This window comes from Halichoerus grypus, chromosome 2, assembly GCF_964656455.1.
Source record: "Halichoerus grypus chromosome 2, mHalGry1.hap1.1, whole genome shotgun sequence".
In the NCBI taxonomy this organism is placed as follows: domain Eukaryota; kingdom Metazoa; phylum Chordata; class Mammalia; order Carnivora; family Phocidae; genus Halichoerus; species Halichoerus grypus.
Window position 1 is genome coordinate 67,838,820 of NC_135713.1, and position 12,536 is coordinate 67,851,355.

The 12,536-nt window shown below is 38.3% G+C and overlaps 1 long non-coding RNA gene across 4 annotated transcripts in view; it reads left to right on the forward strand.

Annotated features, from left to right (window-relative positions):
• The window catches only part of LOC118555131 (uncharacterized), a 224,562-nt gene that overhangs the window by 156,636 nt on the left and 55,390 nt on the right, over positions 1 to 12,536 (forward strand). For 3 of the 4 annotated variants that reach the window (XR_013445653.1, XR_013445652.1, XR_013445655.1), the window contains exon 3: positions 5,808 to 5,928. This is a non-coding gene — a long non-coding RNA (uncharacterized LOC118555131). Of the gene's footprint in view, positions 1 to 5,807; positions 5,929 to 6,414; positions 6,463 to 12,536 lie in introns of all 4 variants that reach the window. The other variant, XR_013445654.1, reaches the window with a different exon arrangement.

Consider the following 12,536-nt stretch of genomic DNA (forward strand, 5'->3'; position numbering starts at 1 on the left):
GATTTCACAAAACTGAAACATGTTTGTTGGAATGAGCAAATAAATACATAATGCCGATTTTGCCTGCTACTTGATCTTAACTGGGTCAGGTTTGCCACTCTGTTGGGCAAGGCAAAGTAGACAATGCTATTTTGATGAAACATCAAAAGGGCTAAGGCCAAGATTCAGGAATATGTGTCAAAGGCCATATTTTTGAAGCACAAACTAATCAGACCCTGACAGTTTAGATTCTTGGACTTTCAGCTTTTATTTTCACCAGTTTTTGCTTCTCAAGTTCTCCTCTACCACTCCAAGGTGGGAAGCAGTGGGTGAGATATTTGCTTACTAGCTTGTCATCTGTCTTCCTAACTGGACTCCATGAGGGCAGAGACTTTGTCGTGTGTGCTATTTTATTCTCAGGATCCAGCATGGTGCCCAAACCATAGTAGGTGCTCAGATCATTTGGATGAATGAGCAGTAAGTGAATGAATAGAACTACGTTCTTCCACAGTTTGGTTTGCCAGCAGGTCAGTCTGATTAACTGCATAAATTAGAAATAAAACAAGACTTGGTGGAGATAATTGACAATAACTAACATTGATACACATACTGTGTATTGACTTTGAGAACTTGAGAACTACTTTAGCAATAACTTTCACCTAAAAGAAACAGAAGTTCAAGGATATATTCTTTTATATGGTACAAAATAATAATCATTTATAAGATTAGATTATCCTAAAATCCTTCAAATAAAATAAAATCCTGTCCATCAAAGTAAGAAGAACTTTGCAGAAAATAAACCATAAGCAAAACTTCAAAATGTAGATAACCTAGGAAATATTCTCAACTTGTAGTGCTAACTCTAATTATTGGCCACTTTGAACCTGGCATAGGAACTTCATCAATAGTTGTATTTACACATACCAACACCAATAAGATTATACAAATTGAACCAAGGGCAGAAGTTATTTTGAAGAAACTGAAGTTAACCTTGTATATTATTTACCACTTCATTTTTCTCCTCTGGAAAATATCTTCCACAAGATTTTTGTAAAAACAGCATAATTTTCTTAAAAATTGCAAGGCTATATGAAATGATTGATTCTTACTAAAAATCTGGGGAGAAAACAAATCAATTTTGGATGTCTGTAAGTGAAATAATAATAATGAAAAATATTATAATGTATGAACATGTACATTTTATTTATATGTTGTTGAAAATGTTCAACAGCAGGATAATTGGCCATAGGGGATGATTCATGTTAAATAATCCAAAAGTCCATTCACTTACATTTTAATTTTCTAAGTCAATCACAAATGATGCAATTGTGAGAGGAGCCATAGAGTATGAAGTAAAGCATATGGGCTTTGGAATCAAATAGTTTTAAATTCAAATCTTTGCCCTAGTGTTACTTGCAATGTAACTAACTTCTCTGAATGTCATTGTCTTCATTTGTAAAATGAGAATTATTGAGAGAGCTCAGAGGAGTCATCTGTAGTATAGGAAGATAACTAGGGCTAACTAGTAGAAATAGCAGTTTATCTACTAAAGGAGAGGAACTGCGTAGATCAACACAGGGAGAGACAAAGACAAGAAAAGAACGAGGCAGAACTATGATATGATCAGCATTCTTTTAACCACACAATGGGAAATCTCAGGAGCAAAGTGGGACTATGGCCAGATAGAAATAAAGGTCTTGGTCAAAAGTACCTAATTATACACTACATCAGCTCTCCCTGACAATAGGATCTATGCTTTAACATGATAACATTACAAGGAAAACGATTCCTTATAATTGTATTCATTTTGCCCTAAGAATCATCTGGGAGGGAGTTTGGAAGGGAATGAGGTCATACACAAAGATATATGTCAAGATGGAAAATATGATGATGCAGGAAAGGTTACCATGTTCTTGAGCCCTGGGAGAGCAACTGGTACTAATGACCTGAGGCTTCTTAGGGCTGAGTTTGGTGAGAGGCAGAGGTAAGTAATAGATCAGGTAGCTGCACATCTACATTTTGCCACCTAGTCTAATCACACTGCTGCTCAGGAGGAAACCCCAGAAATCAGGAGTCCTGGACCTTGGGAAGTGGGGGGTGCCCACCTTCCTGGTGCCTGCTTGTAGAAGTCTGGAACATGCAGGCCTCCTAGAGGGCCCTCCCGGCCCTCACAACTGCTTCAGAGGATGGGGCCTGCCTGCGGGTAGCAAGAGAGCAGGATGGTTCCTTGGGATAACTGTGCCAACCTCACAGAATGTTCTGAATATTAATTGAAAAAACTTATAAAACTTAGCACATTAGTGCCTAACAAGTGGTTTTCTTACTACCTCTTTTAGCATTTACCATAGGTAACACATTTACTTTAAAAAAATATTAAAGTGTTTTTATATTTTATTTTAAAACTTAGCCTACCCATCAGGGCAATATTAGATACATGTTTATATGTCACCAAAACCAGATAAATCAATATACAGTTGTCCCTTGAACAGCACAGGTTTGAACTGTGCAGGTCCACTTATATGTGGATTTTTTTTGGAAAATACAGTACAGCACAGTAAATGTATTTTCTCTTCCTTATGATTTTTCTAATATGATTATCCAACTTTTTCTTTTGTCTAGCTTACTTTATTGTAAGAAGACAGTATATAATACATATAACATACAAAATATGTGTTAATCAACTGTTTATATTATTGATAAAGCTTCCTCTCAACAGTAGATTATTAAGTAGTTAAGTTTTTGGGGAGTCAAAATTTCTGAGGATTTTTCAACTGCGTGGGGGATGGGTGCCCTTAACCCTCATACTGTTCAGGGGTAAACTGTTTTTAACTTGCAAACTAGTTTCTGCTTTAAACTGCTTGCCCAAAATTCAGTCTATCATTTGGGGGCTAGGAGTTTTCAAATGAAAACATTAAAAATATCACTGAGACTTTTAGAGTAAGGAAAACAAAAAGCCCTCTAATATTTGGCTTGCTCAGCCCTCTCTGCCTATAGACAGTGAGAACATGTCTTGCTAAGCTGTGTGTATTGAGTCTGCAGCTCCTGAAAAATTCTCTTGTTCTTGCTGTTGAAGGAAGTAATGAGTGAATGAATAAAGAGCAAAAGAAAAGCCAATTAGAAAGTGTTTCTACCCTGGGGGTTTCAGACCTTTACTTTTAGGAACGATGCTTCTCTTTCCAGCTCTAAATATTAAGTAAACCATGCAAAACAGAACTACTTACTCATGAAATCTCCCTAAAACCCAAAGTGTTTTTTCAAGGGAAACAAGCAGGATGAAAGAGATTATGAGGAAGAGACTAGAGTGTTGTGATGAAGTCAGTGCACCATGTTTATTGGATCATTTTAAATGGCTGTGATCTTTAAAATAAAGGATTGCACTTTATTACAGCAACCGAAAATGCCATTAACTTTGCAAGCATTTAACTGTTTCTGGTCTCAGGATTTCATAATAGAATTTACTTTTCATTAAGAAATAAAATTTTAGGGGTGCCTGGGTGGCTCAGTCCTTAAGCATCTGCCTTCGGCTCAGGTCATGATCTCAGCGTCCTGGGATGGAGCCCCGCATTGGGCTCCCTGCTCTGCGGGAAGCCTGCTGCTCCCTCTCCCACTCCCCCTGCTTGTGTTCCCTCTCTCGCTGTGTCTCTCTCTGTGAAATAAATAAATAAAATCTTAAAAAAAAAAAAAAGAAATAAAATTTTAAATCATTCTAGGCTACAGTTTCCTCAAAACATATTTCAGTTGTTCACTAAAAACCAAAGAAAGGGGCAAGGCTGAATCTTGTGGACTGCACAGCTAAGGATTTATGGGGCTAAATGGTCACTGTCCCTAATAACCTATAATTTTTGGACAAAGAGGTACAAAATCACTGGAAAAAAAGTTGATTGCTATTTTCCTGAATTAGAACTCTTAGTAGCAAGTGACAGGAAGACACATCAAAGTGCTGTAAAAAGAAATAGAGCAAGAGAGAGAGAACAAAAAGGAATTTATTGACTTAATTATCTAGGTAGTATGTAGCTCTCACTTCAGGCATGGCCGGGTCCAGGGTTTGACACAATATTGGGATTCAGTTTTCCTCCATTTCTTTACTCAGATTTTCTCTGTATTGGATTAACTCTTAGGTGCTTTCAGTGCTGTGGACCTTACAAACTCTATAGAGCCTTTAATACTCCCAGCTTCAAATCAAGAAAGGAAGGGAGGCAGGGAGGGAGTGGGGGGAGGGAGGGAGGAAAGAAGGAATAAGGGAGGAATAAAAAAGAGGGATTTTTTTTTTCCCCCGGTGGTCCCAACGAAAGTCCCAAACTTGAGTCTCAGTGGTCTAGCTGGAGTAATGTGACCAATGACATCCAGGATGTGGAAGTCTCTTTTTGTCTAGTTCTAGATCATATCCTATATCACCCCAGAGGTCAAAAGGTACAGTGTGAAGTCCCTCCAATCCTGATGTTATTTGTTTACAATTACTGTAACTATATGTGTTTCTTCTTACCCAGGCCTGGCCTCTCTACCATGTTTAAGTTCTGCCTTTGGGTAAATCATTCCTAAGTAGTCAGCTTGTATTGTTATGCCAGCGATACACACCTAGCTTTATCTCTTTCTCAAGCTTATCACAACTTGGCTTACTGTATATTAAAATTTGGCTCTGCATGGAATGCCATGATAATTTGGGTTGTTGCAAGAAAGGAAAATGTGTGGTGGAGATAACATCATTGGGAAGATGTGTGTTACTTTGCTTTGAGGGACGAGTCTGATTCCTCCATGCATGGGACTTAATTGGATTTTAAAGTTGCTATTGCTGAAGCATAGCTATAGAAAACTTTGGGGTATAGTATGAGTTTGTCTTTCTGTTATTAATAGATAAAGGGAATATAATATTAGTCTATTTAGTGAATTTGTTTGTTTCTGAACATATTTCATGATTCATGACACAGAAGGCAAGAGTCAGTAAGGAAGCCGTATCAGCAGTTCTGCCTCCAGAAACTTCTGAAGGAAGGACATTTGTACCATGTGGCATGGCAATGAGAAAGATGCAGATTTGAAATTATAAAATTAGGTTTGTATTTTGGTCCTACACTTATTATTTGTAGGGCCTTGGACAATTTACTTAATCATCATATAACCCTCCATTTCTTTACCTATCAAGTAAGAGTAACAACATATGTCTTACTTAATTGTCTTAGTCTATTCGAGACTAAGCCACGACAAAATACCACAGACTGGGTGGCTGATTAATAACAGAAATTTATTTATCACAGTTCTGGAGGCTGAAAGTCCAAGATCATGGTGCCAGTATGGTCAGATGAGGTCCTTCTTCCATGTCACAGACTTCTCATTGTGTTCTCACCTGGAAGAAGGAGCTAAAGAGCTCTCTGGAGCCCCTTTTATAAGTCACCAGTCCTATTCATGAGGTTTCATTCTTGTGAACTAACTACTTCCCAAGGGCCTGACTTCCTGATTCTATCATCTTTAGTGGTTAGGATTTCAACATATGAATTTGTGGGAGGGGCGGGGAGACACAAACATTCAGACCATAGCACTAACTTACAGGGCCAGTTTGAGGTTGGAATAGAATAAACCACTTATATTACACTTATTCATTCCCACATCTCTCCTATAAATGAAATGCCTTCATAGAAAGCCAACAACTTTGTTGGATGAATAGATATATAAATAAACAAATGGATGAATGAATTAATGCTAGTCATAGAGGGAAATAGAAAATGTTGTTCAGCACTGACTCAGGGAAGTTCTGAGATTGACAATATTTTAACAGTATTTCAGAATGTAGAATCCCTGTATTTGACTCTGAACACTTTTTTTTTTTTTTTTTTTAGGTTTCTCTTAGTAGACTAAGAAGCTAAAGATCAAGATCTGGAAAGAATAGCAAATCTCTTAGTGAAAAAACAGCCAAGAAAATTACTGCTCTCCTAGCTCAAAGAGAAACATTAATTAAAGGTAAGACACAGGCAAGAAATAAAATGGAGAACTTGTAAGAGTAAATTATAATTAACACTTAGTAATTCTAAATTTTAGAGCATGACTATCTTGTTGCAGAGGCCCTAAAATTAAAGTATTTCTAAAGGAAGCCTTTGAAATCCCTAAAGATGACTTTTTACCTTTTTATAAATGTTCTTTTCACCCCTATCAGATTCTCTGCACAAGTTCATATGATAGAGCATATATGATCTGTGGTTTGGGAAAATGGGAATGGATTTAGGTAAACCTGAGACTACTTGCTTATTTAAAATGACATCAACTGGGGTGGAGGAAGGTCTCCACTATGGAAAAATACTCCATATGTGTGATTATTTGATCTCCAAAATTATGCACCTTTGTTTAATCATTTCTGGTGAGAAAAATGTCTCTCTGATTACTGTTTTTAAATCATGGCAAACATAGATTCCAATATGTATACAAAATTGTGTATGTGTGTTTGAATAGGGAAGTCAACTGGGGACAGGGGAGTGATGCAGAAGGATTTTGAGACAGGTACTATACTATATTATACTCTTCTTGGTTCTTCTGATTAACATATTTGTATTCTATTACTCATGGCTATAACTACATTGAGCGCATAATAGAAACATTCTCACATGTTCATCCAGCCGTAAGTACAAGCATGAGACAAATTACCACCAAGAACTTCTGCCATTTGTGTCAGGGAAGAGAAATACATGGAACTGGGAAGAAGTCTCTGTGATCACATTTGGATTTTCTCAGAATACCTTGTAGGTGGGGGATGTTTCTCAGCTCTGTGCCAAAGATTTAGAACCTGGAGGTGGTGGGGGAATAGAGAGGTAGAATCTTGGCTCCCACCCCCACCCCTCCACTAGAAATATTCTGTTTCACCTTCCTAGCCCAGAGTACAGGGAAGAATCCAAAGTTACCACAACAATTTGTTGACTGGTAGCAAAGGTAATAGTGTACTGGGCTGGGAGTGGTAAGTGAGGATAAGGATCTTCATTTCTCTTTCCCATTCATGGGCATAATCACTAACCCTATCGCTTGGCTGGAGGAGACAACCAGTAGTGAAGTCATTACAGAAATAAACTTAGTAACCCAGTGGAAATTGGCTAAAAACATGAGCTGAGAATTCACATATACATGAAAAGCAAATGACTTTTAAACACATGAAAATAAACTAGGTCTCTCTAACAAAGAAAATAAGACAAACTAAAACTATAGTGAGATACCATTTTCATGTGACTGATTGAGTAAGACCTGAACATTTTAAGGTTCAGTGGATGGATGAGGGTGAAGGCATTATTGTTGGTGGAAATGGAAATTGATAAAATTTTTAGAAGTCTGTTTGGACATATCTACCAAAATGTAAAGTGAACATAGCAAAAGTTATAATGCACACACATCTCTAGGGCTTTCTTACAGATATAATCACCCTAAACTGCAAAACCTTATGTACAATGATATTTATTATAGCACAAATACTGTTTGGAAGAACAAAAGAATTCAGGCAATCTAAACATCTGACGATAGTAAAATGCTTATGCCTGTACAATAGGATATCATGCAGTCATTAAGAAGGGGGTGTTCTGATACAGACTCATTTCCAAGATATTTTGCTAAAGGAAGTAATGGAGGTACTGGGATATTCTGCCACTCTTCCTCATTCACTGCCCTCAGGCTTTTCCCCCCTGATAAGAGAGGTAGGCTCTCAGATAAGCTGGACTCATTTCAGCCTCAGGGCCTTTGTACTTGCTATCTCTTCTGTCTGAATGTCTTACGACTTTCCCATGGCTGGCTTCTGCGCATCTTTTAGGTTTTATTGCAAATCCCTCCTCTTTAGAGAGAACTTCGACCTGCTAGTAGCCATATCTCACTGACGGAATCAGCCTCTTTTGCTGGGAACTGTGTGATATTACTAACATGTTTGTGAAATGGAGTCTGTAATAGCTACAGTGCCCCAACTCCATCACTTGTGTTGAGTTACCCAGGTTGATTTTCTTCATAGGACATAGCACTCCTTAAAAACATCTCATTTTAAAAAATTGTTCTATAGGTTTATCACCAACCCTTCCCTCTTGCACACACTTCAACTAATTAGGATGTAAGGTTCAAAAGAACAGGAATTTTGTCATGTTCATCCTTATGCCTCCAATATTTAGAGCTGTGCTAAATACAGAGAGTAGGTTATTTTTTTTTTTAAGATTTTAATTATTTGAGAGAGAGAGAGTGAGCGGGGAGAGGGGCAGAGGAAGAGGGAGAAGCAAACTCCCTGCTGAGCAGGGAGCCCAATGCGGGGCTTGATCCCAGGACCCTGGGATCATGACCTGAGCCAAAGGCAGATGCTTAACCAACTGAGCTACCCAGGTGCCCCCAGAGAGTAGGTTCTTAATAAATGTTGAATAAATGTGTGAATAAAGAAGATTCCCATATATGCAAAAAATATTTCTGGAAAGTGCCCAGGAAAATGTTAGGCCAGTTCTTCCAGAGGAGGATCAGGTAGGAAACTCATGTTCTGGTTTCAGCATGGCAGAAAAACTAGGTGAGACACCATGCCTGACCTAGGTCTGCCGATAGATAAGGAGGTGTTACTTTGCTTTTGCAGGATAGTCAGTATGATAATGCTTCCTTAATAGCCTTCACTTTATATTCATGCAAGAACTGCATTACCTGCTGTGAAAGCAGAATTGTCACCTCACACTGAAAATCAAGGAATAATCAGAAGCTATTTCTCAGCTCCAAGCCTACCTTCTCTACTGGTGCATTGGGATTACTCAAACTATATCTCCAAGATGTCCTTGCCAATTGGCTTCCTATTAGGTTCTACCAATGGGGTTACCAGAGGAATACTGGAAGCAGCTAGGAGAGGAGGAGGGGTTTATCTCCTCTTTTCTATTTCCTGTGAGCAATCTTCAATGATAGCCCACAATAATAATTGGCTACAACTTCCACCTTCTTCCAGCACTCAGAGTTCCTTTCTCACCAAGCTGCCTAGTAGCAGCCAAGCTGAGACCCTTGGCAGTCCTTGTAGGGGGCACATGGGATCCCCTTACCAACTGTGCCACTCCTCCTGTGCCCTGGGAGAGCCCACTGGGCTCTGCGCCTCCTCCAGGGTTCAAGCACCTGCTGAGTGGAGTTTTCTCCCAGAAGCCCAACCACTAGATCTGTAGGGTCCCTCCTCCTAGCTCAAAGGTTCTGGTTAAGCGCCTCTTCCCTAAGGCCTCCAAGCTTGAGGGTAATAGCTGCTTCCTATGGTCATTAGTTTCTAGGCACCTCAGCATCTTCCATTTGCTCTTTCAGCCTTCCAGCTTCTGCATAACCAGTTCCCTATACAGCTAGCCCTCGAACACCACTCATTTGAACTGCATGAATACATTTACAAGCAGAACTTTTGATAAATACAGTACATTACTGTATATGTATTCTTCCTTCCTTATCATTTTGTAATAATATTTTCTGTTCTCTAGCTTACTTGGCTGTGAGAATATAGTATATAATATGTATAACATACAAAATATGTGTTGATTGATTGTGTTATCAATAAGGCTTCTGGTCAACAGTAGGCTATTTGTAGTTAAGTTTATGGGGAGTCAGAAGTTAAAAGTGGATTTTCAACTACACAGGGATGGACACCTCTAACCCCTGAATTGTTCAAGAGTCAACTGTAATTCTAATTATCATGATTTTTGTTTCCTTCCTGGAACATCACCAATGCAGTACTTATTCTGGGCCTTCTTCTCTTGGTCTACACTCTTCCCTGTGTCATCTTCATTTATCTTGACCCATTTATACCCCTCAAAATACATATTCAATTTCCTTCTACTGTTTTCATCTTAGAGCCTAATAGACACCTCAAAATTTATCTTGTTAAAAAATGAATTCCTGGTACACTCATTTTTTCCTCTGCCAGAATTCCCCATCTCAGTAAATGGCACCTTTATCCATTCATTGGTTCAATCCAAAATCCTAGAAGCCATCTTTGCTTCCCGTTCTTGCCTGACTATTCACATCCAGTGTATCAGTATGTCATCCTGACTGCCTTCTAAAACCACACACCTGTCTATCCCTTCCCATCTGCAAGTCATTACCCTAGGCTGGGTTATCATTGTCTGCCACTTTGCCTCTTATACTGCCTTCTAAGTCGTTTCTATCTTTTAACTCTCACCTTCCTGAAGTTGTGAGTTTTTTTAAGATTTATTTATTTATTGGAGAGAGAGAGAGAGAGAGAAAGCGCAAGTGGGGGGAAGGGCAGCCTTCCCTTATAGTTATATAAGTTATATATATATATATATATAAGTTATAATATATATATAAGTTATATATATATATATAGTGGGAGCCCTATAACGTAGGACTTGATTCCAGGACCCTGAGATCATGACCTGAGCCAAAACCAAGAGGGATGCTCAACTGACTGAGCCACCCAGGCAACCCTAAAATTGTTTTTCTACATCATAGTCATAATAATATTTTTTAAATGTAAGTCACAATGAAAATTAAACCCAGACTCCTTATCATGGCCTTATAGGATCTGATTCCTGCCAGCACTTCCCACCTCATCCCTACCACTAACTGCTGGCACTAACGGTGCTCTAAACATAGAGGCCCCTTTTCTGTCCCACATCACATCAAGCTCTTTACAGACTGAGGTCCTTGGAATTCATTGCCTCTTCTACCGGGAAGTTTCTTCTATTGGTTGTTCACGTGGTCTCAGTTCTTGTATTTTCAGAGAGGTTTTTCCTCACCGCCAAATCTAAAGTAGCCTTCCTCCCCTAATTTTTTTCTATGACAGAGTCCAATTTATCTCCTTCATACTCTTATCTATAGATGATTTGTCCTTTCCTGTGTTTGTTGTCCAGCTACATGGAGGAGGAGCCTTGTTATTTACTGTTGTATCTCCAGCATTTTCAGCACCTATTCCCTAAAAGGTTCTCAGTGAACATTTGCTGACTAAATTAATGAATGAATGATTTCGGTATCCTCTAATTTAAAGTACCTCAACATCCAAGTCCTGAAAGTATATAAAATTTTTCACTACATTGGAATGGAAATCTATAGGATTAGATTTGTCTTCCATCTACTCTCTTTTCCTATTACACTACCTAGAAAATTTCTTGAGGAAAAGAAGCATATAGGACCAAGACTTGATAACATGACTGGCATTTTCTTTGGATAAATTATATATGATTATAAGTCAAAGATGAAGATACAATAGGATCTAAGAGATTTTAACAACACTGAGAATCATGCCCTTTTAAAAATATGTAGAACAAGATGAAACAAATGTTTTCAATAGAAGATCAGGTGCTCTTCCCTAAAAATAATGTATGTAACCACAAATCAATGTTTAAAGCCAGATGGTTAATGAAGGCCAGCCAGGAAACTCCTATAATTTGCAGTAATGAGTTTTAATCTCCCATTATAAACCAAACTGCAGCATGACACACTGTATCTATTTCAAATAACAGTACTTGATTGTTTCATATTTTTCAAAGTTCCAAACTTAATTCACAGGGAAAAATGTTAGAAAGCCTGGTTGATTAAATTAATCATCCCCAGTTAGTCAAATGGAAGGTGGCTTATATTTTATGAACAAGACCTATTCAAATGTCAGATGTCATCAGAAAGAAAACTATACTCAAACCCAAATAAAAGTTAAGATCTTTTAGAACATGAAAGAAGACTCACACTATGGTTGAAAAGAAATGTTTTTCCCTCAACTCTTTGATGTCTTTATAAATAGGACCCTAGGAAAAGAATATTCTGTTGAACAAAGTGCTTTAGGGACACTGCCACTGTAGATAAATGCCAGGGATGAATTTTACCTTAGTAGTGAAAGCAAGTATGTATTTTTACCTTAAAGTTCACCTTGATCTCAGAGAGGTAGTCTGAAAAGGCATTCTAAGTTACCTAAGTGATATGGGTAGAAGCACACTGCAATGTAGACCATTGAATATAATTTACACGGAGGCATTCTGCTCTTGGAAGGCGTGTTACACTGGGCCACCTTCTCTTAAAAGGATAGGATGCTCAGGATTGAGTACTGAGAAAGCAAGGGCCTCAATACCCATCCTCACTTCCTTCTAATTTGAAGTTGGCTGTTCACACTTTCTATGTTTGGAATACAAACCATTATGATTGATGTGTAGGTTTGATGCTTCATAATTTCGTTATTCTTATTAAACTATTATTTGCTCTTAGGAATTCTGAAGCACGTTTTTCCCCAGAATGTGACAAGACTATAGACACACATGCTTGGACAAATTCTGTTCTTATATAAGATTTCTGAATAGGGACACCTGAGTGGCTCAGTTGGTTAAGCATCTGCCTTTGGCTCAGGTCATGATCCCAGGGGTCGAGTCCTGCATTGGGCTTCTTGCTCAGCGGGGAGCCTGCTTCCCCCTCTGCCCGCCGCTCCCCCTGCTTGTGCTCTCTCTCTCTCTGATAAATAAATAAATAAAATTTTTAAAAAAAGATTTCTGAATAGACATCCATTATGTTTATTGAGGACTGGAGGTTTATTTTCTAAAATGTGTAAGATAGAGGTCTCTGGGAACAAAAAGAAAAAGTTGAGGGTATGAGTACTATATCAAAAATTGGAG